The sequence below is a fragment of the Leuciscus leuciscus genome, assembly GCF_965113295.1.
Source record: "Leuciscus leuciscus genome assembly, chromosome: 11".
In the NCBI taxonomy this organism is placed as follows: Eukaryota; Metazoa; Chordata; class Actinopteri; order Cypriniformes; family Leuciscidae; genus Leuciscus; species Leuciscus leuciscus.
The window spans coordinates 8,903,145-8,931,123 of record NC_138735.1 but is presented as its reverse complement, the minus strand read 5'-3'; the positions used below and the strand labels follow the sequence as shown (position 1 = coordinate 8,931,123).

At 36.5% G+C, this 27,979-nt stretch overlaps 1 long non-coding RNA gene across 1 annotated transcript in view; it reads right to left on the bottom strand.

Annotated features, from left to right (window-relative positions):
- Positions 1–6,354: 6,354 nt before the first annotated feature.
- LOC309509984 overlaps positions 6,355–27,979 on the bottom strand; it is a 63,010-nt gene continuing 41,385 nt past the window's right edge. Inside the window, exon 2 of the long non-coding RNA XR_014210141.1 lies at positions 6,355–7,001. This is a non-coding gene — a long non-coding RNA (uncharacterized lncRNA). The remainder of the gene's footprint in view (positions 7,002–27,979) is intronic.

Here is a 27,979-nt window from a genome sequence, read left to right as displayed (position 1 = left end):
TTTTTTTTTTTGCTATGTGTAAATGTGGCCTGAGACTGTTGTGTTACCAGACTTGGAGTGTTGCTCTTGTTGGTGTATGTTAAGCTTAAATGTGTTGTTACGGCTGTAGTGTGCAGCTTTGAATTGCTTGCCCATTGTTGAGTGTTGGAGCAGTAGGGAGTGGGTGCCATTTTTCTTTTCTCATTTTCTCCTGTTTTTTTGTTAGTTAGGAAGTAAGGTAAGAGTTCTGTTGTTTATTTGTGTTGATTGTTGTAGGTCAATTAGGTGTTCCTTCTACCGGGTAGTGAGATCTTTTGTTTGTTTTGGCTTTACCTGCTCCTGAAGAACAGGCTTCATTTCTTTTTCTTTTGGAGCTGTTTGTTTAGGATTCTTTTTGCACTGTATTTATCACTTACTGTAAATAAATGTATTGGAAATCTTACTTTGTGTATTGTGTGCTGGGACTCAGATAGGTTAACTTTTCTTTGTCGCTGTTCATTTTTGCTTTAAAGCTACTTTCCCTTTTGCCCCTAGAAAATGAATTGGGAACGTAACAGTGGTATTGTGTAATTATTCGAATAGAATTGAGTCTTTTCTCTCTGTTTTGCATGCGTCGTCATAATCATTATTGTTATTGTTGTTATTATTATTTTAATAAATTGTTTTGCCTCTGTCACAGTGTATTCTTAACCTGAATTAGCACTGTTCATATAGGCAACACCAATAGGTGTCATGTAACACAAAATAAACCTATGTTTTCTTCATGATACAGGGCATAATCTTAGTTTCGTTTTTATTTTGTTACCATTAGACATCACTGGGTTTTAATTTGAGGTATGAAAACCTGACGATGCCACATATTGAAACACAAATTCATATAACATTAATTAGCCTGTCATTTTCTTCATTTTCTAAGTCAATAAAGGTTATGTTAAATGAATAAATGTAGTGTAAATGTTGTAATGAAACCAACTGTACCGTTCAAAAGTACTGTTTGTTGTTGTATTTTTCAAAACTTGAAACTTGTGTGTGTGTGTGTCAGGTGGATTTTTTTAATGTTTTTGAAATAAGTCTCTTGCACTGCTCCCCCAGCCTGCATTTATTTGATTAAAATATAGTAGCCTAGGCTATAAACTACAGTATTGTGATGTATTATTACCATTTTAAATAACAGTTTGTATTTGGACATATATAAAAAAAAAATAAAAAAAAATGTTTTAATATTTTTTTTCTGATTTCTAATTGTAATAACGATCTCATAGCTTTATTTCTGCAATTGTAAATGCAGTGAAAATATATTATTGGCACTTCTGTGTATGCACTGCAAAGATGTATTTTCCTTGAATGATTTAATTTGACTGGTGTTACCGTCCCAGGACGTATGCATTTGCGTTTTCTAATGGGTAAGTGTCATTCGTTGATTTATTGAGTGTGTGTGCGCGCGCAGCCAATGGACCCAACGGCCTGCTGGGAATTGTAGTTTTGTTGTACGTTGTATTTATACCACAGAAAGGACCTGTCTTTCACTTCGATGGTAACTAAAAAAAAATTCAAGCTGCGATTTTTCACGATGGATATCCTCGCGCGATCGAGTGTAGATTGTGTTAAACACGACAAGAACCAAAAATTCTGCGTTTATTCCTTAAAACAGTCGGTATTTCCCATATTGCTTCTCCTTTGCAGCTGCCATTGGCGCACGTCACGATTATAAGCGCCTGCTATTGGCGTAGGCAATGTTTACAGCACGATTATCAAGTATGTGGTGCGAACGCAACGGAACAGTCAGATTTACCATAAATGAACATGGTGAGTAACATTTTATAAACAATATTGTCAATATTGTTTGTTTTCCCTCTATTTTGCTGACGAGAATTTCAAAATAAAGCCCTACCAGAGTCTCAATGCAACAACAGACAGTGATTGAACCGTGAATTTTGTGAACCATTACATAATCCTATATAGGCTAATTATAAATTCAATTGTTATTATACTTTACAATATTACTGTTTGTTGTTGTATTTTTCAAAACTTGAAACTTGTGTGTGTGTGTCAGGTGGATTTTTTTTAATGTTTTTGAAATAAGTCTCTTGCGCTGCTCCCCCAGCCTGCATTTATTTGATTAAAATATAGTAGCCTAGGCTATAAACTACAGTATTGTGATATATTATTACCATTTTAAATAACAGTTTCTATTTGGACATATATTAAAAGGTTTTTTTTTTGTTTTTTTTGTCCAATTTCTTGTGCTCCTCCCTGTCCTAATCTAGGTGATGGGACCTACCAGCTGTTCCTCATCAATGGCAAGAGGATCCAGTATTTAAGCAGAGCCGGGGGGGGGGGAGAGAGAGAGAGAGACTGGGACTGGGACTGGGACTGGGACTGGGACTGGGACTGGGACTGGGACTGGGACTGGGAGAGGTTTCTTCTCCCAAGAGCCTGAGGCCCCGTTTACACGATGGGAAAACGCAGATATTTCCCTGCGTTTTGGCCTGTCATTTACACGAAAACACAGTTTTTATCCCAGAGAACGATTATTTCTAAAAACTCCGGCCAAAGTGGAGATTTCTGAAAACGCCGGTTATGTGTTGCCGTGTCAACTGGGAGAAACGGGGTTTTAGGTTCTCAAACGTCACAATATGTGCCAGAAAATGCTTACGTCATGTGAGCGCCCTATGTTCAGAGTTTGTTCCATACTGTCTATGAGTTTGTTTGGCTACTATTTGATCATGGATGCTGTTAAAGTGGTACTCATTTTTACTTTTGTGAAAACGCTTTTGGCCTGTTTGCATTTGCTTCGCTGTCTGTCCACACGAACGAACCTCGCGCCATGTCTATTGTTTTGAAAGGAACAGGAAGTCGCTCGTGCTATTCGTCGTTGTCGATTTTGAGGATTCTGATTGGCTTGCATGGCTTTATCCTTCTCCTTACACTGCCGCCCCTTTGTATTTATGCGGGTTGATGTAAACGACAACTTTTTTTGAAAACGATATTGCGTGCACGATGTTATTTTTGAAAACGGAGGGGGAGAAATATTCGTTTCTCTAAATACCCGGCTATGTGTAAATGTGGCCTGAGACTGTTGTGTTACCAGACTTGGAGTGTTGCTCTTGTTGGTGTATGTTAAGCTTAAGTGTGTTGTTACGCTTAAATGTGTTGTTACGGCTGTAGTGTGCAGCTTTGAATTGCTTGCCCATTGTTGAGTGTTGGAGCAGTAGGGAGTGGGTGCAACATTGGCAGTGAATCTGAATAAAATGTGTCTTTACACAAAACATTATCATAATTCAACCTGTATGTATTAAAAGCCGTAGTCACCTTTCACTTATTCATGCAAAAGCTATAAAAATTATGACTGAGATTATCTTAAATTTATACTATTTTTGAGAGGATAGATAGATGAATTTACTCACTTTTTCAATTTGTCCTTTCAGGGAGATATATACTGTTTTTGCCATTTCTGCTTTCTACCTCCTCTGGCAACTCAAAGGGAGCAGTTTTGCATTTTTTGGATGCAGGACCAAGAAAAGTACACGCAGATTTCATGGACAATATGTAATTTTTAATAATATGAACCACACCCGTTTCAAACAGTTGGGTGTCACCGTCCACTGGAGCCATAAAGGTTCTCTCAACATTAGTGAGGGCACTGATGGTGGTCGTTTAGAAAGACCCAATCTTAACTTTATCTGTGGACACTTCATGTTTTTGTGCGGCGGTTTGTGCGGTTGTCCACTCAGATGAGCCGGGTGAAAGCAGGTCGGCTGTACGGTTGGCTTGCAACAGACATTCTGGAGGGTGACAGAAAATAAACATTGACTCAATAAGCATTGATAATACCAATTACCTTTTTTAAACCTTAGTGCGCTGACAATAAGCCTACATTAATATTAACCATACAAACTACAAATTAATAAAACTAGAAAAATAAAACTGTGAAAACAGTGAAAAGACTGTTAATAATGTTTTATTTTTTTATTTTTTTATTATTAGGGTGGCCCGATTATGATTTTCTATTGCTGATAACAATTTTTTTCAAGCAAATTGGCCAATTCCGATAGCCGATTTTTTCCTTTAAGCAAATTTATTTGTTGTTTATTTGCTCTATAACATCTGTTGCCAGCCATTTGAAATGTAATCATGATGCAAACAAAGAGGCTACACACATGTAGCATGATAATTAATTTTTTATTTAAATTAGATTGTATAATTTCAAGATTTAAAGCAAAAACAAAATGGTCTGACTTTTGTTTTGTGAAATTATGCTAGAAGACACCTGCACAAAACAAAAACAGCAGACGGACTGAATGAAAACGCAAATTCACTTTCTGTCAGTAGGTGGCGCTTGGAAATCGCAAGTGTCTTAAATGTGAGTGTAAATGCAATGAAGAAATTTTTTTATTTAAATGACAATTTTGCCACAGTTTTTGCATGAACATGTTAAACATATCTAATCATTTCTGTAATACATTTTTATTTAAATTTTGCAACTTATAAAGTGTTAAAATATGTATTCAATTTACATATTAAAACTATTGTATGAAATGGCAAATGTAAATTATATAATTGAATTTTCATTTTCATTTTGCACCAAACGTTGCACAAATGTATGGGGAAATGTAAATTTAAATACAGAAATGCATTGCCATTTTACATATTGCATTTCAAATTGAATATTGCTACCCATAAGCTTCCATACACATGGTACCTGGTACTTGTTACTTGTTACCAGAGCCATAGAGAGAGAGAGTTGCGACACTCTTTGATGTCGCCGCTATGGCTGTCACGTGGTTCATGTAAGCCCCAATAGTTCCAAAACGTACGCTGGCTGTCATGTTCTTCTATGGGACAGACAGCAGCGATTGCATTATTGAACGGTAAAAATAAAATAAAACACACACCCAAGTACTTTTTCAGCTGTTATTGCATTATTGCATTTTGTTAATGTCAGTTTTGCATTTGGAGATAAGTTTTAGGCTATATTTTTGGAGGGAAAAGCTTAGTGTTCATGTTCGCATGGGTAGTAGCACTGGCTTTAGCGGCTCTAACTTAACTTTTCCATATCATTCATCTGATGATGGACGTCTCATGATATTTATTTTAGCACAACTGGGCTGTATTAGGCTATTGATTCCCGTGATTTTGCTTATAAATTTTGATTCAGCCATTAGTAGGGTGACCAGATGAGATTGGCTGAAATTCGGGACGGGGGGGGGGTCTATGGGTCTGGGGTGACGGGATGGGGGGCTTCTATGATATAAGACTGTAGCCTATAATAAAAGATAATGAATTTCAAACCTGAACCAAACATATTTTTATTCAAAGATCAACAGTCTGTCATTATTCTTTAGTCTAAAAAAAACCAAAAAAAAAAAACACATTAAAATCATGAACTCAAATGTCATTGTGAAAAGAAAAAAAACAATGACTGTTGTAAGTAACAGTGCGTAAATCAGACCTTTCAGTATAGCCTAACGCTAATAAGCTTAAACGAAAATAACGAGATAATTGTGTAGTGAAGTATTTTTTTTGCAGTGCCGCGAACAATCAATCACAATCAATCACTCCTTTACGCGTGCAGCACTGTCCTCGCGGCTGCAACAACTTGCGCTCTAATAATAGGCAAAATAGGCTACAGAATATTTCGTTCTGTATTGACAGGTGCAATATTTGAAAATCGATCATATATTTTTTTATTATTATATTATTTATATATGCATTTATGTAAAAACTTAAACTTTCAAACATCAAAATGTCATTTATTAATATGTTTTCATGTCAAAATTACATACAAACATATTTTCCTATTCTATTTTGCCTTGCGTGTCGCGTGAAAAATAGGCGTCGGTTCTATTTCACGCGTTTTCCGTGCGGCTCGAGGCGCGCCTGAGACGCGCGTGTCACGCAGGCACTGTGCAAGCTCTAACGGACGACTGTTAACAGGGGAGCCGAAATAAAAACGGACACACCACGCAGCCAGTGTGTCGCCGGCCTCAACCTCCGCAGACAGTTTTTAATGTTTATCAGACAATAACTACTCAAGATTTTGCTTTAGTATAATTTTCGGGACAATTAGGGCCAGATTCGGGATTCGGGACAACAGTTTAGATTTCGGGACTGTCCCGAATTTTTCGGGACGTCTGGTCACCCTAGCCATTAGCCTACCTTCATGATCACGCAAGAGGTCTGCCGTGGCGGTCCGTTCAGAATTCGCTTAGAAGCTAGCTCACTTCTTCTGATGAAAGTGGCCACCCCCAGGACCACAATGTGAAACATGATCATGTTAAGACTAAGAATATTATTTTAAGATTAAGGCCATACACATTATCAAAACTATAACAGATTAAAAACGAATTTAAGCATGGCTGATACAAATGAAGGTTTTCAAATAAAATATTTTTTATTAAACAATGACAGACAACAAAAATGTGTGCTTGTGTGTGTGAACAAGAAAAACAAAAACCAGGGGCAGGTGATCCATGAAACAGACAGGACTGGTGATGGCCATAACAATCCTAAAGGTCCAGCATTGTTCTCACAAGCCGCTTCACTCAAGACAATAATAACATAATGAAAAGTTAGTATATCCCAAAAAATTTAATTAAATAAAAGTTGCTATAAAGGTGGTAGCGATTCATTACCGAACTCTTAGCTGACGAAGTCGCGCTAGCTAACTAACGTTAGCTAGCAGGCAGTGCTTGAAAATTGGTTGAAACAACCAACATAAAATATAAATAATTACGCTGTGCATGTACAAATGAAGACCAGTATAAGCATCGCAAAGGGCCTCTGATACAATATAGACAGTTGACAATTCAAAAGAGGTCGATATTTCGGCAACTTAACTCTGGAACAACTCGACGCGGAGCAATGTAAGTGAATGGTGTCCAACGCCCACATGACAGTGTTTGGAACTATTCCGATCTTCATATCCCGGAAGTAGGCGGTTAAAAGCGCCGCCATTATTTACAACGGAGGTCTATGGGAGTGTCGCAACTCTCTCTCTCTATGGCACTGGTATGATTCAGCTTTCGGACACGAGCAGCAGTTGCGGCGGCAGCAAATTGACCATCGCCAAGGACATTATTTCTGTGATTGTAAGTATTCATTTAATTAGAATATGATATCTATATAAAATGTTTGTTTTGTACGCTGTGTTGTTAAGCGTCTCGTTAGTGTCGTTTTAACCCTTGTATGGTGTTCGGGTCTGTAGGACCCGGTTTCATTTTTTATCAAGAGAAAAATTATACGATTATTTATTTTTTCAAACTCAGACTCATTGGCCTTGGCTCATTTTCTGTGAAGAATATATATCTGAACACATTTTCAATGACCACACCACGTGTGTGTGTGTGTGTGTGTGTGTGTGTGTGTGTGTGACGTGTGTGTTCTTGTATATGGTTTATGAGGACACAAATGTGTATAATGACATGGGTATTACAACGTAAACATGGTTTATGAGGACATATGTGTCCTTCTAAACCAAACGGCTTAAAAAACATACTAAATCTGTGATTGGTAGGTTTAGGGGTAGGGTTAGTGTAGGGGGATAGATTATACAGTTTGTACATTAGAAAAACCATTATGCCTATGGAGAGTCCTCATAAACCACATATCTGAGAGTGTGTGTGTGTGTGTGTGTGTGTGTGTGTGTGTGTGTGAGATTGTAAGTGTGAGTGCAAGAGTGAGTTCTGTGTTTCTTAAAGGGATACTCCACCGAAAAATGAAAATTCTGTCATCATAAACTCACCCTCATGTTGTTTCAAACCTGTATGAATTTCTTTCTTTTGCTGAACAGAAAGGAAGATATCTAGAAGAATGTCCAGACAGTTTTAGATACCATTGACTTCCATAGTTGGAAAAATATATACTATGGAAGTCAATGGTATCTAAAACTGTCTGGTTACTGACATTCTTCTAGATATCTTCCTTTCTGTTCAGCAAAAGAAAGAAATTCATACAGGTTTGAAACAACATGAGGGTGAGTATATGATGACAGAATTTTCATTTTTCGGTGGACATTGTATTTTGGTTTTTAACTTTAAAATCTATATATTATTTGATATATTTTATTGTATTTTGGTTAACTGGCCGGTATTTTGAGATCGCAATAGACGTGAAGGACTATAATGCGTTAAGAGCTCGCTCAAGTACTGGGGAGCTAAACCATTTAGTGCTTAACATAACCCATAACATTACTATAGTAGAAGTTTGGGGACTAAACACATAAATAGAAACCGGTTTATTCCACGATCTCGACACCTCAGTGTGGAGATAGGGAAAAAACGGCATTGCCCGACGAGGAGGCTGAGATATAGAGTTTTACTTATATTTTCACTCTCATAATAACCGGCTGGCCAGTAATATTTAACTTAGCAACAGCACTAGATAAAACCTCCTTTTAAAAGCTCCTCTTTATTCAACAGAGTTATGAGCTGACTTGTTTATTTATTTATTCATAAACATCTGCTTTATTCTTTATATTTGTAATTGTTTTGTTCTCTTAACAAAAACACTAACGATACCAATTCCTCGGAACTGGAAATCGCAGCATGAGTGCCTCATCCCGGGGAGGAGAAACCGCAGAGCGTTTAAAGGCAGATATAGGGCGGGGCCCGTCTCAAACCCCGCTGTTCGATCCATTTGCGATCCCCAAGATGCGCGTCGACGCCGTGCCTCGGCAGCAGCGGGACCCGCGCCTCGGGGAGCGTGCACCGAACCGTCCTCCTCGAAGAATGGCCGGCGGGAGCGGAGCGTCCTCACGGACAGCTCCTCGCAATGCTCACAGTCAGCCCCCTCGAGAACTGACTGTTGGCATGCTCCACTCCCAAACAAGCAACACAAAGCTGAAATGTGTGTCCTCCCCACCCGTGATATAACGTGGGCAGGGAACAACACAAGGCTTGCTTGCTCTCTTTTGCCATAATAAATATATATATATATATATATACATACAGTACCAGTCAAAAGTTTGGAAACATTACTATTTTTAATGTTTTTGAAAGAAGTCTCTTATGCTCATCAAGCCTGCAGTTAAAAAACAAAACAAAACAAAGACCAGTAATATTATGAAATATTATTACAATTTAAAATAATGGTTCTCTTTTTTAATATATTTTAAAATGTAATTTATTTTTGTGGTGCAAAGCTGAATTTTCATCAGCAAGTACTCCAGTCTTTGGTGTCTTATGATCCTTCAGAAATCATTCTAATATGATGATTTGATACTCAGTTATTATCAATGATGGAAACAGTTGTGCTGTTTAATATATTTTTTTGGAATACTTTTTTCAGGATTCATTGAGTAAAACGTTAACAGCATTTATTCATTAAAACAGCATTTATTCAAAATAAAAACATTTCTAACAATATAAATCGTTACCATCACCTTTTATCAATTTAACGCATCCTTGTTGAATTAAAGTACTAATTTCTTTAAAAAAAAAAAATTATTGTTACCAAACTTTTGAACGGTAGTGTATATTGTTACAAAAGATTTCTATTCTAAATAAATACAGTTCTTTTTAACTTTTTATTCATCAAATTATCCTGAAAAAAGTATCTCAGGTTATAAAAAAAAATATTAAGCAGCACAACTGTTTCCAACATTGATCATAAATCAGCATATTAGAATGATTTCTGAAGGATCATAAGACACCAAAGACTGGAGTACTTGCTGATGAAAATTCAGCTTTGCATCACAAAAATAAATTACATTTTAAAGTATATTAAAAAAGAGAACCATTTTTTAAATTGTAATAATATTTCATATTACAGTTTTTTTTTTTTTAACTGCAGGCTTGATGAGCATAAGAGACTTCTTTCAAAAACATTAAATAGTAACATTTCCAAACTTTTGACTGGTACTGTATATATATATATATATATATATATATATATGTACTCTGCAGTGCCAAATGGGAGGAGCTAGAGCTCCAGCTCCTCCCCTCGCTGGAGCTCCAGCTTCACCCCGCTGGATTTAGTGGGCGGGGCCGCGCATGCGCAGGTTAACTTTCTCGCCATCAAAGAGTTACGTCACGATCTGATTTTTTTTCCTGGAATGGGATCAAATATGGACTTTTAATGAAAAATAAAAAAGTTGAATATTTGATAAATAATATTATACTGTTTGTTAAATTCTATATCCACAAATGTCGTTTCACAAAATCTCTTCCAAATGTGAATGCATTAAAAAATGACTTTTCTTTATTTTGTAAATCCTTAAAGAAAATTGATACAGTCCCTGCTATTAAATTCTTCTTACTTATATTAGAATATCAGTTTATATAAACCCCTATGTTAGGGAATTTGAATTGTTCTTAAGTTTGCTTATTTATTTTTTAGAATATTGCAATCAGTATTTACTCATCAAATGTTCTCTCCTGAATCGTATGGTAAATTAACTTATTTATAACTGTCTTAATTTATGTTTCAAGAACAATAGTTATTGCACATAACAATAGTTATTGCACATAGAGTAAGTCGAGACTTTCTTGTTTTACAGCAGAGAAGGAAGACCAGTCCTATATCAACGCAAGCTAATCGAATAAGTCCTTTGTTTCGGGTGAGGAAGGAACATCTGGTGCCCAAAGAAGACAGAAAGGTGCGTGAGTCCATTGGTATGTCTTGTATTGAAACAATGCTGTAATATGTAGTACATAATTTGATCACAGTAAATTTGAAATCCGGAAATCAACACCAATAGAGTTAATTTCAACACTTTGAAAGTGTATATATGGGAACCACCCACAAAGTGTTAGTTCAACACTTTCAAAAGTGTTGCCTCTCGCAACACCGACACAGTGTAACAATATGAACACTAAGAGAGTAAAATTTTAACACCAATGCAGAGAACAACAACACTGTTACAGAGCTGGGTGCAGCTTTGTAGCAAACACTGGCAGAGTTAAACTCCTACACTGTTCTGGTGTTGACCTAACACTTTAAAAAAATGGAAATGACAATCTTCTCAACCTTATAGGAGTCAAATTTTACACCATCCTGGTGTTGATGGAACACCTATTTACAAATAAAAAACAACACTAAAGGAGTTACCAGTGTTTCTTATTAGGGTTTTGCATTACCTACTTTAAAGAACTGTAAAATAAACTAACAATTATTTAATCTGAAAAGAATAAATTCACTTTGAAATAAACACATCACTCTGTATTACTCTTTCAAAACTTTATTCCAGCACAGAGCACCAATACATCTAGCCAGTACTTTAAATTACATGAATACATTTTTTTTTTTTTTTTTTTTTACAAATAACAGTCCAAAACGATGTAAAATAGACTGTCATTTCCATAGGACATTTGTAAATCAAACGGCTTGTGGTAAAACAATTCGTCAGGTTTTTTGAGCACAAGACTGTTCTCTTGTGCAAAAACACTGAAAGCATGAAGATGTTCAACAAACTCTGATTCCATACATGATGCCAAAAAAAAAATTCCATCCATAATAAAAATGTTAACAATTTTTCCAAAGACAGGTGCATCATCAACCAAGTCTAAGCACACAACAAGACCAGTACGATACTCCGTACCATGACACTTAACCCACGGTGTGACCGTTAATTCACTTGAGAGATCAATGTGGAGCTGCTCAGAAATAAAATCACCGTTTTCAAGGTCGGACAACAATTCTTTTGAAACAGGGCCAGACTCAATACCTTTGATAGTACAGTGCTCCCAGTGATAGGCAATGGCTAGCTGGTGTTTTTTGGCAAGTGATTTGGTCAGGTTTTTGAATTTTTTTTTATTTTTCTTAAAAAACCTGTGTTTTGCTTCATACCTCATAGTCCATACATGAATTAATGGGCCAATTTGCCTGATGCATTCAGGGTAGTGAATCATAAGGTGGTGCTTTGGAATCAGATTCCTAGAAGGGTACAACTCCTTGAACAATCGATGATGCTCCACTATCAGATGCTTCAAAAATATTGTCATTCCTTCAGAGATGCAAGGAGAAAATATAATGTTAACAATATGTAAGAGGAGCAACATCAAATGCCAGTGCTTATCCGCTTCTGGGACTACATCTCCAAATATGAGAGGGATGTTCCTAATGAGACACAATGTCTGACTTGCGTTGAGTCCAATGATGTTTCCAGCTTGTTGAAGGTTAACCTTGGTTGGGCGATATTTTTGTCCAAATAGCCATAGTTGAAGGCATACAATCTTTGAGGAATGGAATCGCAAGAAATTAGATTGCAACTCATGTATTCAAAAAGCAGTTTCACTTCATACTGTGCAACTCCCTCCAGGATATCATGCATAATATCCAGCACAAAGTTCTCTGATACATTAAAGTAAGTCAAGGTATTGAGTACAGAATTTCTTTTAATACCATAACAGGAGTTTTCATTAGGGTTGTCAGCTAGATACTTATAATGTTCCTCATTTAGGTTTCTGCTACGCAATATCACCCGCGGATCATCCTCACTAAATACTTCCTGTGCTAACACCTTGTCAGTGAGGCACAGTCTGCAGTAATGTTTCGCAGAAAAAGATTCAACGTAACCAAGAATACCATTTAGACCAAGGTTATCGCCGGTAAATTGCGCAATAGTACCAAAGATGGGCTCCTCAGAAAATGACACCTTCATTCCCTCCTGCTCAAGTATTTTCACATCATCAACCAATGGGCCAAGTTTTTTGTCCATGCCATAGTTTTTTCCATCCTCAGAATGGAACAAAGAAATTAGATGTATGTTCATTAAGGAAGAATTTATGTGTGCTGGCAGGTTACGAAGCACAAAATATAAACAGCCAAGTTTATGAATCCCATGTTGAGATCCTAATGGGTTTGCCGTTTCGAAATCATCGTAGTAAATTTGGATCTGAAGGGCATTGCTATGGATGGAGTACAAAGGATGGTTTTTGTAATACTGTCCGTCACACAAATCTCGATACGTGTCACTTTGCCGTTTCTCTTGAATAAGATTACACACCTCATTATTCCTAAAAATGAATTCAAGAGTCTTCAGAAGAGGGATATATATGAAAGTGTCATTATCTGGAATCTGTTCATACATTCCAGAGATCTTATTCTTTCTTGTATCGTATCTGACACCTAAGTGTATTTCAGCAGGTTCAACAACCCCCCATTTCTCACTGAAATATTTTCTCCATTTTGTATCGGTATTAAAATCGGAGAATGGATTATGAAAACTATTAAAAACATCTTCAACTGAACTTCTACTTGTGCTGTCAACAGGCACAACATTTAAAATGTTTTCCCTTAAACTTGTATGGAAATCAGTGACAAAATCCTCCATGCTTTCAACAACTGACATAATAACACTGTTTGCAACACCGTTACCCTGCAATTTAGCTATTATGGATGCACACATTTCTTTGGAACAATCCCTTGAAACAGAAGAACATTCATGCAAACTTGCATCATTATCTGAACTTTGCTCTGTGTTAGACACAACAAGTGATGCTGCTTCACCGGGATTTGGAGCTTGTTGATTTTGTAGTGATACATTCTCACTGCTTGATGCTACACCACTAAAATGAAATCTAGTTAAATGTTTTTTAAAACCTGCATAACTTTTAAATTGCAAGCAACAACCATCCTGAGCACAAACCAGCTCAAATTTCTTGCCAGGATACAAACCATGTACAAGTTTAAGGTGCCGAATTAATTTTACTGTTGTAGCAAGCAGCGTTTTACAGATGTAGCATCTAAACATCATTCAATAACTTCGCTCTGAGCTCCTTTACCCTTGGGCTCTCACTTGTGGTGCCAACATCAATTCCGTAGATTGTAGTCTGGAGAAAAGTGTACATATTTTTGAGTGGAAGATCATAACTGATGCTGAAAACAAAATGGACCTTGAAGAGTTCATCAATTGCTGCAAGTGAAGAGGATTCTTGACAGGGGATGAGCTTTTTATCAACCACAATGAAGAACTGACTGATAGTTTCCTTGCTGCTCCCTGTGGCAAGAATGTATGGTTGACGATTCTCTTCCGCCTCAAGATGTTCCTGTATACTCCGGCATGCCTGAATGAAGAAAACAAACAAACAAAAACACAAATTTGATTAATAGTAATGACAAACAAGTGCAGGTTTATAAGTTAGTAGGGGTGTGACGAGACGCTCACTCCACGAGACGAGACACGAGATTGGGTTCACGAGAACAAGACAAGACGAGATTTTTACATAATTTAAGAAATCCTCAATGATGAAATATATGAATGGAAAATAGTCTTTTATTCGACTGAAAATCACAAAATGCAAAACAATTTAGGTGCATTTTGAAATCAACTTGTAATGAATGTTATTTTACTTCTATTTTAATTAATTCTATGCAGTAAAGGACATGCAAACACTGCAAAATGTTTTGCTATAAACTCTACCGTCTGGCTTCTCCCCTGTACGATTTCACATGAGAACTCTAACTCCTTTCCACAAATCGAACATAAAAAAATAAAACAGTATAAATAAAATAAATATAAATAACTGAAATAACACTTTAAATGCAAACCGTAAGTGTGTATCCATAATCAAAGTACTGCTTTCTCAAAACTACAAGTTCAAACAGAAACACATTTTTTTCTTCAAGCATGAAAAAGAGATAAATGAACTACACAGAACAGCCTAAGATTATGGTAATGTTCTTTTTCAAGAATGTAAGCATGTCGACGATTTCTGGCAGCAGTTGAGACCTTTGGCCAGGGCTGCACGATATGAGGAAAAGCTGCGATGTGCGATAACATTGTTTAATATTGCGATGTCGGATATGTGAATGTTAGCTATACTGTTCCCATGTCTTAGTGCTTTAATAGGTTCTTTGCATGATAGGTCAAATGTTTATTACCTGCCTGGTTCAGATTACACTATTTTAGCACGATTTTGGCACGATCCGTTTCGTGGAGATTCGGACAACGGGCGTCGGGACGCAAGATTCGATCGTTTTATTTCGTATAGTGTGTCATAGTGGGCGATAACCTACGCGTCTGCGACGCTTCAGGACATCACGACAGAAAGACTAGCATGTTTAATTTTAACGGTCCTCCACGACGGGTTGAATGCGAGCGAGAGTGAGTGTGCGCGAGTGAGTGAGAGTGCGAGCAACAGTGAGTGAGCGTGTGTGTGTGTGTGTGTGTGTGTGTGTGTGCGCGCGAGTGAGTGAGTGAGCGAGGGACAGTGAGTGTGTGAGTGTGTGTGTGTGTACGCGGAGTGTGTGTGTGATTGGCCCAGCACACAAATGATTTAAAAGTGGCAGGGGCATCTTCAATACTAATTTCAAGTTAGTTCTGTACAACTCTACCTGGGGAATCCTGTTCCTCCCTTTTCTCTTTGGCAGATGACAGTAATCTTTTCAGCAGTGGAGTGGAAGTCAAGGTTTCTGCTAGCCTGATAACCTTTGCTTTGAAGACAGTTGGCCACCTTTCAAAAAGTCTGGAAGCAGATTCTGACCCAAAGAGGAGCGTGAAGTCCTGAAGAATCTGAAGCAGTTTGCAGAAAACATGTAAAGAAATTACCATAAAATATTACATTTCTTAACAAGCTAAATGTGTTTTCAACAAAGCAGACTATTTGACTATTTCAATTTGGTCAAAAAAAAGGAAAGACAAAATCCATACCAATCCTTTAGTATCCAGGAATCGAGGAAAAACAGAGAATGGTGGTGGATTTCTCTGGATCATGGATAAGGTGCTGTCTGTATTCAGACGTGGTCCTCATCTTCTGCATGATGACCTCACGGTCACTTGTATGATTCATCAAGGAGATAGCCTCTAAACTTTGGTCATTATCTAGCTGATCTTCACGGTGACACAGCTGTCTGTCAAGCAAAGGGCCTCCCTTTTCCTCTGTTTTTGGATCATCCTTATTTGCAGAAGGTTTTGTCCCCCGTTGTACTGTTTTGAGGCGCCATGACAAGAACCCAGTGTTTTTTTGGCCATCATAAAAATGTTCCTTATGAAATGACACAAATTAAAACTCAAAATTGTAACCCTCCATCGAAAATGACAACTTCTTAGAAAGACATTTCTAAATGATCACAAAAATACTGAATGTTCTAATCTCACATTATGACTTACATATCCAGTCCTCCCTTGGGGATCTCTGAGTGAGGGAAACAAGGTGATAATTCCCAAACCATAGTTCTGTTTGGTAAGTCGATGTGGGACTCTCCTGAAAAATGGAAACACTCAATGTTACTTCACAATGATGAGAATTGTTTAAAAATATATAACTAAACTACTCTTATTTTCAGAACAATCAACAGCTTATTACTTAAAATTTGTAGCACCCAACTAATATAGTTCACAATTTATATACTATCTTATACTACAGGGCCGTTGAATGCTTGAATCTGATTGGTTGACGAACGTTCTAAGGTGTGCATTATTTTCAGGGAAACGCACGGCTAAAGTAGTTCCAGGCAGGTCTCGACCGCATTACAGTTCCATATCACTTCGCGTAGTCAACTGTAATAACGGAAAATAGGATACAATTCATAACAAGAAAAAGCATTTCGCCCCATGCGCTTGATCTGCAATTTTCAATGTCTAGCTTCACAATCAATAGAAACATGTTGTTTAATTTGAATAAATAAACTATAAAGTCCTATCTATAATCAATAGAAAATTAAACTGAATATAGGCTAAATAAATGGATAGTCCTGCAGCATGGATTTTTATTGCAGATAATTGAACAAATAAATAATTATTGATAGGCCTACTTGTTAAAAGGGTTTTGGGTTTCATTTATTTGGCTAGTCTACTGTCATCTGTCAATAATAGAAAAAAAAGAATTAACGAATTAATTAAAACGAACTGAATGAATTAAAAAATAATAATATTGACGCACATGCTTTTCTGTCTCATTATTGCAACATCTCTCTCTAATAACTGCATTAATAACTGCATAAAGCCGGGAACACACTTTAAGGCCGGTTATGAATGTAATTTGATACTTATGACTGATCATGCCCAAACGCGTGTTCAGCGCGTTCAGTCTGTGTTCAAAGTCGGTGTTTAAAATCTGCTGCAGTCGATGAAAACAGTCAGAGAATGTGTCAGCTAGTCGTGTGTCCCCAGCATTAGTCTGCTATCAGCGGCTCAAACCTCCGTTACTAACTCTACCTAACCCTAACCCTAACCCAGCATTAGTCTGCTATCAGCGGCTCAAACCTCCGTTACTAACTCTACCTAACCCTAACCCTAACCCAGCATTAGTCTGCTATCAGCGGCTCAAACCTCCGTTACTAACTCTACCTAACCCTAACCCTAACCCAGCATTAGTCTGCTATCAGCGGCTCAAACCTCCGTTACTAACTCTACCTAACCCTAACCCTAACCCAGCATTGGTCTGCTATCAGCGGCTCAAACCTCCGTTACTAACTCTACCTAACCCTAACCCTAACCCAGCATTAGTCTGCTATCAGCGGCTCAAACCTCCGTTACTAACTCTACCTAACCCTAACCCTAACCCAGCATTAGTCTGCTATCAGCGGCTCAAACCTCCGTTACTAACTCTGAAATGACGTTTTGGAATTAGCAACGGAGGCATGGGATTAGATGCGTAAGAAATTAGTCCTACATACAAGAGCGTTTTAATGACAAAAACTTTACAAACGTCTTGAAATACATAATCTGAACAATGTTTCGAGGTTTGGTAATGTTGTGGCCAATTCTCTGTCTCTGGTTCAGGTCTTCAATATCAGGTTCAGGTCTCAGAAGAAATCTTTCAGAGTCGAAGTTTCAGGTCTCAGAAGTAACTTTATTGAACAATTCAACAAAGTGAGATGGTAGCTAAGCATCTAATTTTACAATGGTTTTCTCTCAGATCTTATACCTTTTCTCTCATCCCTTGGTGTCCAATTTCCTCGCTTGGTGACCAATTAGCGTTATCATGGTTATCTTTTTCTCTTTGCTCCTCCTTGTCACGTCGCCACGATTAGAAACACCTGCATTAATGTCCAATTTCTATTGGTGGCCATACTGGCGCATGCGCTTTATTAAATATGATTTCATATATGGTTTTTCGGGTACTTTTCCACTCTTGTCCTTAGACTACCTTTCACCCAGTTTTTGTCCTGTCCTCACACAACCTCTTCCTCGTAAACACTTTTGACAGGTTCAGTGTTTCCCATCATTTTGTCCCCTTTGACCTGTTCTCTCTGTTTCCCATGATTTTAGGCCTTCGTTTCCCCTGCTTTTGGGCCTCCCATATTCTAGGCCTAGTTTCCCTAATATTCATATCATGCATTTGAATAGGATTTATGTGTGACACAGATGAGACAAAGAAAATTCTCCAACAGTAACTGTAGTATAAGCGGAATAATTGACTTCAGGCCGTTGAATTATTAGAAAAATAATGCACACCCGAGGTGTAACGGCCACTCCGCTTCGCGTCGTGACCGCATTACCACCTCGGGTGTGCATTATTTTTCTAATAATTCAACGGCCTGTCGTCAATTATTCCTTACATAATCACTAACAAATTAAATAACCCAAGACTATTACATTTTGATAATTACCCTTCTGTCTCAATCACGTGTGCAACCAAGATGTTCACCATCAGTTTTCTCATGTCATCGCTAATTGTCCCTGTATCTTCATACTCCTTCAGCACATTTGCTCCACCTGGTCTTGTGTGTAGAATTTCTTTTATCAACTATAAAAAGAGGAACATTAACCAATTATGTAAGGGATGAAATGCATCCAGCCAGTTGTTATAGCAGAATAAACTCCGACAGGCTGATCAGGACATGAAGCGGTGGGTTCTTGAAAATTTTAAATATGAAGGGGTTTTACTTTAGCTCACCTGCCATCTCTCAATAACCATGACAAAAAAAAAAAAAATATATATATATATATATATATATATTTGCACAGATTAACTGTTCACCAAAAGACTAGTAATGTGCGCTAACGAAGTAAATAGGGTCAATTGACCAATCAGAATCAAATGTTCCACAGAGCCATGTAATAAGAGAGTAGAAAATGCAGGAATATTTAAATGCCCTGAACGATGGTCCTGAACTGGAAAATTGCTATTGTGTATAAAAAAAAAAAATATATATATATGAATTAAACTTTTAGCATGTAAAGCTCAAGGTTATGATAAGTAAATCCCCCAATGTCTGTGTAAGGCTACTGGGACTCACATCTCTGGCCTGTAAGCTTTGAGAAGCCTCATTATCATCCTTCCTGAATCGTTTTGGACTAAACCAGTCACTGTCCTCACTGCTTTTTGAAGTTAGAGACAGTGTATCTGTATCCAAGCTGACTGAAGATTGAGGTGTGGAAGGTCCTGTTAATGTTCAAACTAGGGTTAATAGACATATTTGGAATACATTTATCCACACATCATCAACACTAGCTACAACATTTAAAATACTGTACATATTAAACACTACCAGCATTCATTCAGATATTGGGATTTGATATCATTCAATAGCTCCTGTTATCACTCACCAATGTCATTCAATTAATTTATGACAAAAACCAACCCACTGGTGGTCATTAGATCAGGAAACACATCTTTATCCACCTCTGTGCCAGTGTCATCTGTAACTGCAAGATCTTCCGGAATTGAGAACTTCTCTTTCACTGCACAACAAAAGTTTTATCAAATTTAGGCAATGCTTTATTCACAATTTGACACATAAGGATAGCTATATATATATATATATATATATATAGTTTTAGGTTGGTAAGATTTTTAATGTTTTTTTTTTTTTTAAGTCTCTTTTGCTAATCAAGGCTGCATTTATTTGATTAAAAAAATAAAAAAGAATAATAATAATATTGTGAAATATTATTACAATTTAAACCAGTTATTTTCTGTGTAATATACAGTAATAGTGTAATTTATTCCTGTGATCGCTGAATTTTTAGCATCATTAGTCTTCAGTGTCACATGATCCTTCAGAAAACATTCTAATATGATGATTTGATGCACACCAAACATTTCTGGTTATTATCAGTGTTAAAAACAGTTTTTTACATTTTTATTTCAGGATTTTTTTGAAAAGAAAGTTCAAAAGAACAGCATTTATCTGAAACGGAAAGCTTTTGTAACATTAAACACTACCCGTTCAAAAGTTTGGGGTCAGTAATAATTTACATTTTATTTTTGGGGGGAAAATAAATAACATAAATCAATAATTTTATTCATCAAGGGTGAGTTAAATTGTTCAAACGTTACAGTAAAGACATTTATAATATTAGAAAATATTCTATTTTAAATAAATACTGTTCTTTTGAACTTTCTATTCATCAAATAATTCTGAGAAAAAAATTGTACACAACTGTTTTCAACATTGAAAATAATAGGTAATGAATGTTTGAGCATCAAATCATCATATTAGAATGATTTCTGAAGGATCAGACACTGAAGACTGGAGTAATGATGCTGAAAATTCAGCTTTGATCACAGGAATGAATTACACTTTACTATATATTACATAGAAAACAATAATTTTACATTGTCATATAATTTCACAATATTAATGTTTTTTTATTTATTTTTTATCAAATAAATGCAGCCTTGGTGAGCAGAAGAGACTTCTTTTAAAAACATTAAAAATCGTACCGATCTAAAACTTTTGATCGGTAATGAATATATACACATAATTATTAATAACGACTTCATTACTTACATTCTGCTATAAATATATCAAAGCAAGCCTCTGGGATTTTTATGAACTTCTTCTGATGTCTAAATTGTGCTTTGACTATCATAGTGATTTTTACCTCTGAACTCCTGTGGGAGAGGAATAAACATCTTACTGGGTTGCTAACTTGCTATAAATAAAATTTGATTCAATATTCAATATTTTTTTAAGTGATAAAATAAATTACATTTCAAAATATCAAAACATCAAAGATGCCATTTTCATTTTCTCCATGTAAACGCAAATTTGTGAAACCGACGTCTTACGCATACACATTACGAGATCAATATATCGATTTACTACTGTCCACGTCTGACTTTGCTCCATTAAATATGAGTAAAATGTACAAATAAACAAAAATAAATCAGCTGCATGTGAACAAATCTATATATTTTTTTCTTTTTTTTCTTTTTTTTTTCTGTCCGTCGACTCTCTCTCTTTTTTTTTTTATCGCAGAACTTACACATAATTACAAGCTCAGGGAAGTGAAGCAAGGTTGTATCTCTTACAATGAACAAACAATGAAACGAGGAGAAAAAAAAAAAACATAAATATCCTGGATTTGCATGAAGCACATTATGTAATTATACATACAAAAAAAGAAAAAGAAAAGCATAACAACAAGGTTAAGTCATATCTTTGAATAAATCATCATAATGCATAAAAAATTTTGCACTTTTTTTGTTATTTATAAGTCTAAGGGAAGAAATAAAATAATTAAGGTCAGCAAGAAAAAGAGGGAAGCTCAAAGGAGACTTAAGCCATTTTTGCTTGTGGATGAAGAATTTTGCATATAAGATAAGGAATTTAACAACATGTTCAAGGGACATCCGCTTTGGGTTTTCATAATAAAAGATAATCTCTTTAAGAATGAAGGTGTGGGTCACATTTGTAGGGCCAAAAACAAAAGCACTTAAATTAGCCCAAAATCGATTGGTTACATTACACTCACAAAATAAATGGGGGACAGTTTCCTCAACAAAACCACAAAAAAAGCAAGTCTCATCAATATCAGAATATTTAGAAATGGAAGAGTTAACAGGATAGATTTTATGAAGGATTTTATAATGAATTTCCTTAACTTTGTTGGATACACAAAATTTACTAGGCAAAAGCCAGGCCTTTCTCCAAATTACATTTGTTACAAGGGATCCCCAATAGAATTTACCCCTTGGAGTAACTTTTCTCTTCATTTGAAAAATTGAGCGAATATGTCTGTTGTTGCATTTTCGATCTAAAAAATCTCTCGCCCAAGTGTAAAGCCGGATAAAGTACTTATTTTTTCAATTTGTGAGGCCTATTTTTCCAAATAAAATCCAAAAATATTTTGTTAATTTCCCTTATAGCTTTATCATTGATAAACAAAGAAAGAGCAGGGTATACAAAGCGAGAGAGCCCTTCCACCTTAGATAAAAGGACTCTACCGTATAATGAAAGATCTCTCTGAAGCCAGATGTTAAAGACGTTTTTAGTTTTTGTCATTTTATCAGAAAAGTTTAAAAGATGTCTGGTAACTGGATTTTTAGTTATATGGATACCTAGATATTTTACACAGTTTTTAACAGGGATCCCCTCCAATGATGTCTCATCTATATCATGAATTGAGATAATTTCGAAATATTAAGTTTTAGACCCGAAGCACAAGAAAATTGTTCCACCAATTCCAGAGCATTAGGTAACTGTTTTTTATCCTCCAAGAATAGTGTGGTGTCGTCCGCTAACTGTGCAATTTTAAACTCTCGATCAAATATAGAGATTCCTGTCAAACTTTCATTTTGGTTAATCCTTAGACAAAGTAGTTCAGTGGCTAAAAGAAATAAAAACGGGGAGATTGGACAGCCCTGTCTGACTCCACGATGGATGTCAAACCTTTTGGATGTATCAAAGTTAACGATCACTGAGCTGTTAATATCTCTATAAAACATGGTTACAGTATCAATAAATGATTTACCGAATCCAAATAACTCTAGAATGCGAAAAAGAAATTTGTGTTCTAAGGAATCAAAAGCTTTTTGAAAATCAAGAAAAAGTATGAGACCGTCTGAGTGAATTAAATTAGAGTAATCTAGCACATCTAATACTAACCTTATATTATTAGATATGTGACGGCCTTTCATGAAGCCCGACTGAGATTCTGAAATAATGTTATTTAGACCAGTACGTAATCTTTTAGCATAAACAGAGGCTAACATTTTATAATCTAATGTTAAAAGAGTAATAGGCCGCCAATTGTCAATTAATAAAGGGCCCTTGCTTGACTTGGGTATAAGGGATATAACTCCCTGTTTCATTGTAGAGGTCATCTCTCCCTGACTGATGCATTCCTTATACATATGAAATAAAGGCAATTTAATAAACTCCCAAAAGTGAAGATAGAATTCTACTGAAAGCCCGTCAATACCAGGGGATTTACCTATTTTCATTGAGTGCAGAGCTTGATTAATTTCCTCTATTGACAAATCAGCGTCACAAATTCGACTAAACTCACGATCAATAATTGGTATACGGTGTTTAATTGTGTTAATACATTTTTCACAGCTGTCATAGCAAATTTTACAGCAATCTTTATACAGTGCCCTCCACAATTATTGAACCCCCTGGTAAATATGATCAAAATTGGCTGTAAAAAATAAATCTGCATCGATTATCCTTGTGATCTTTCATTCAAAAAATGCGCAAAATTCTAACCTTTCATTGAAGTAAAAGAATTGAAAGTGGGGGGAAAATCACATTATGAAATAAATGTTTTTCTCCAAAACACGTTGGCCACAATTATTGAAACCCTTTTATTAAATACTTTTTGCAATCTCCTTTTGCCAAGATAACAGCTCTGACTCTTCTCCTATAATGCCTGATGAATTTGGAGAATAACTGACAAGAGATCAGAGACCATTCCTCCACACAGAATCTCTCCAGATCCTTCAGATTCCCAGATCCATGTTGGTGCTTCTCCTCTTCAGTTCAGCCCACTCATCAGGTCAGGGGACTGAGACGGTCATGGCAGAAGCTTCATTTTGTGCTCCACAACAAATTTTTGTTTTGATTTTGATGTTTGTTTTGGATCGTTGTCCTGATGGAAGATCCAACCACGGCCCATTATAAGATTTCTAGCAGAAGGCGTCAGGTTTTGATTTTTTATCTGTTGATATTTGATAGAATCCACAATGCCATGTATCTGAACAAGAAGTCCAGGACCTCCAGCAGAAAAATATGCCCACAACATTAAAGATCCAATGGTATATTAAATTGTACACATGGGGTACTTTTTATCCTTGTGTTCACAAAACCCATCTAGTGTGTTTGCTGCCAAAAAGCTCTGTTTTAGTCTCATCTGACCACAGAACCCTGTGTTGTTTGAAGATCCAGTCGTGTCTGACAATTAAATTTGCTGGAATTTGTTTTTGGAGGAGCGAGGAGGTTTTTTTTTAAACCCTCCCAAACAACATGTGGGGATGTAGGGGTTGTTTGATAATTTTTTTTTTTAGGCTTTCTGACCCCAAGACTCAACTAATCTCTGCAATTCTCCATCTGTGATCCTTGGAGAGTCTTTGGCCACTCAAACTTTCATACTCGCCGTGCATTAAGACAGTATAGACACACGTCCTTTTCCTGGCAGATTCATAACTTCTTTAGTTGGTTATAACTTCTTAATTATTGCCCTGATGGTCAAAATGGGGATTTTCAATTCTTTAGCTATTGTCTTACAGCCACTTTCTAGTTTGTGATGCTCAACAATCTTTTGCTACGCATCAGAACTGTATTCTGTGGTTTTACTCATTGTGATGGATGATTAAGGGGATTTGGCCTTTGCGTTTCCTCATATTTAAACTCCTGTGAAACACGAAGTCATAGCTGGACAGTTTCATGTTCCTAGTCACCCTGGTGTACTAAAAAAGGTAAATATTAATGGGAATATACTTCAGAGATATTTTACTCGTAAAAAATTCTAGGGGTTTCAATAATTGTGGCCAACATGTTTTGGAGAAAAACATTTATTTCATAATGTGATTTCCCCCCACTTTCAATTCTTTTACTTCAATGAAAGGTTAGAATTTTGCACATTTTTTGAATGAAAGATCACAAGGATAATCGATGCAGATTTATTTTTTACAGCCAATTTTGATCATATTTACCAGGGGGTTCAATAATTGTGGAGGGCACTGTACATCTGAATTTAACTAACACATTCTGATATTTCTTTAGGGTCTTTAGAGGTAACTCCATCGATGTTAAGCGCTGAAAGAGCTTTCCTCTGACCGTTTCTTTTTTCCAGGGCAAAAAAATTGTTAGAATTCTTCTCCCCCTCCTCAAGCCATTTCACTCGAGATCTAATATATGCACCTTTGGCCATCTCTAAATAAGCTCTGTCGAATTCCAGATTTAATTTTTTTTATTTCCATATCTTCTTCTTCTGTAATCTTATCTTTAGCTAGTAAAACATTAAGTCTATTAACCAACTCTGAATCGGTTTTATGTTTAATATTTTTAAGTTCCTTACTTCTTTTAACTGCAATATATCTAGCTTTATATTTAAAGAACTCCCAGTTTTTTTTTTATAATCTCTGGTTGATCCAGTAAATAATTCTTTGGTAAGATTGATGATACTATTATTAAATTGTTTGTCTTGTAACAAGGTATTATTAAGTTTCCAATAGCCCCTCATTCTCGGGTTATCATTGATGTCACTCAATTTTATTGCAACTAATTTATGATCCGATAAGGGGGCAGTGACATGAGAAACATCTTTTACATATTTAAGGATAGAAGATGAAATTAGAAAAAAGTAAATCCTAGATCTAAGAGAGAAACTTCTATTGGACCAGGTAAAATCTTTTGTAGAAGGATTAAAGAACCGCCATGCATCAGTAAGAGAGAGATCGGAGCACAGGGAAAAAATTAGATCATTATTCATCCTGCTATCAAGTCTAGGGGGGGTATCTATCCAGGTGATCGTCCATACATTCATTAAAATCTCCCCCCAAAATAAAATAAACATTATTATATTTTTTGTGTCACTTTTTAAGTCCACTAGATGAGAGAACATTACTCTATTGGATGCACGAGAGTTGTGTCCATATACACAACAAGCTATAAAGGTGGCGTTATCTTGTTTAATTACAGCACAAACCCATCTGCCTTCATCAGAACATACAGTTTCTAATACAGTCCCTTTAAATCTATGTAACATTATAGCAGTCCCAGCCGAGTGGCTGCTGCCATGGCTAAAGAAAATTGAGCTTCCCCATTGCGTTCTCCAAAATTTAACATCTGTTTCCCCTGAATGAATTTCTTGAAGAAAGATAAGATCAGCTGCACTTCTTTTACAAAACAAAAAAATTGCTTTTCTTTTCAGATTGTCCCGCAAACCTCTAACATTTAAAGTTACAACCGACAAGGAGTTAAACGAATACTCCATAACAAAAACCCCTAAACAAAATGAGAAAAAACAACAAAGTTACTTTCTTTAGACTAGCTACCAGAATGTAAAGGGAGAGGTGGATAATAACCAAAGCACATGTTATCGAGGTGATAAACAAATAAGGAGATTAATAGTAAAGGTAACAATAATTAAAGAAGAACAAAACTAGTTCCTATTTGTGCACAACTTAAAAGTTTTTGCACAGTTTATATTGTTAGTCGTCAAGTTTCATCTTTTCGATTTTTGCATGAAAAAGTAACCAGTGCAAGCAGCAGCTTGGCTTACACGACATCAGCATAGAAGATTCGTTTCCCATCAATCAGAGCAAATGAGTTGCGAAAGGTTGCCTTCTTGCCCTCCTCCCTTGCCTTCTTCACAAGAGGCCACAGCTTATCCCGCGCTGCTCTATCTTCAGGAGACAGCAGCTCCGAGAGACACAGTTTATTGTCAGTTAGAAACTTGCAACCTTTAGCAGCACTCCAAATGATGTCACGAATGCGGCGCTGTGAGAAGAGAATTATGATCGATCTGGTCTTTCCATCCGTCTTTCCATGTATGCATGTGTGATTAATGTTGTTTTTATCATATAGTTATGATCTTCGAGTGTTTGGCTCTGAAATGTATTTCTGAAGAATGTTCTCCCAGTAGAATCGCATCCCGTAATCCGATCTCATTGGCAGGTCATAAAAGTTGACCACCAACCCACACACAAACACACTCTGGACTTTGAAACAGAAACCCCCTACAGAAAAGGACTTTTACCCATAAAGTCACTCTTAAATGTACTAAATATATAAATTTGTGTGTTAAGAGGTGTGTGTAAACCATAGGAAAGCATACATGTCCTATTTGTAACATTAATAGAACTGCAAATGCCTATACAAATGCATAATAATGTATCTTTGCATTGCTACAACGCCTATATTCTATTTTTGATATCTCTGTAATCCTCTCCAGCTAACGGAGCTGAATTCCGATAGCAGAATTCAGTGATGCGCATTGTTTTATAAGTTCATATGTCTGGAGAAAATCCTCTCAAGTTAAAGTCAATCATGACTCATTCGAGTGGGCGTTTCTAACCGGACAAAGGAATCTTCCCGCTCGAAAAATCTCGACAGCTGATTCGTCCTACACGAAGGAGGGGACGGCACATGCGACACTGATAAAAGTCCAAACCTTCAGTTTCCTCTCTCTCTCATCCTCTCAACTCATCCTCTCTTCGGACCTTCTCCTCCACGCGCAGCGTTTCTCCAAGGAACATCTGAAGGAGGCCCTGGCCTTCTCCATCGAACGAACCCATGTTCGAGTCGTAGCTGCCGGTCTTTGCAACTAAGATTTCCAGCCTCTCCCATCCCGGGAGACGAATCTGAATTTTCTCGGTAACGTAAAATTCAAGTGAGCCTTTACATTGTCTTGCGAAACGACCCAGAAGACGAAGCTAGACGCAAACCAGCCGGACACGCGCACACGCGCACCACACTGAAAGAGCACAGAAACTTGCACGTAACGTATCTCTCTCTAAACGCTGATTTCAGGTGTCCCGTTCTTAGGTCTGTGAATTAAGTTACCCTCTATCTCTTTTCTCTTCTCTTTCTTTCTTTCTTTCCTTTATTCATTTCCTTTATTCTGACCACGCGATGTTTTCTGTTTTGTTTGGTTAAATGTTGTCTGTTTTACTGTTTGCATTTTTACGTACGTTTATATTGTAGTTTATTAGTCATTTTATTAATAAACCCATTTATACTTTTAATTGTCTCTGTGTTTGAAAACCCACTTTATAAAGTCAATGAAACTAAAAGATCTAAGCTACAAAGCTCGATATTGTAAACTACATTGATTAGTTTTAATTAATAAACTCAGAAAGTTTGATGTTCGTGGCCAGAAAATAAAACTTTCTTGGAGTTTGTAAAGGGATACCCCTTTCTTAACTGAGATAATCTTACA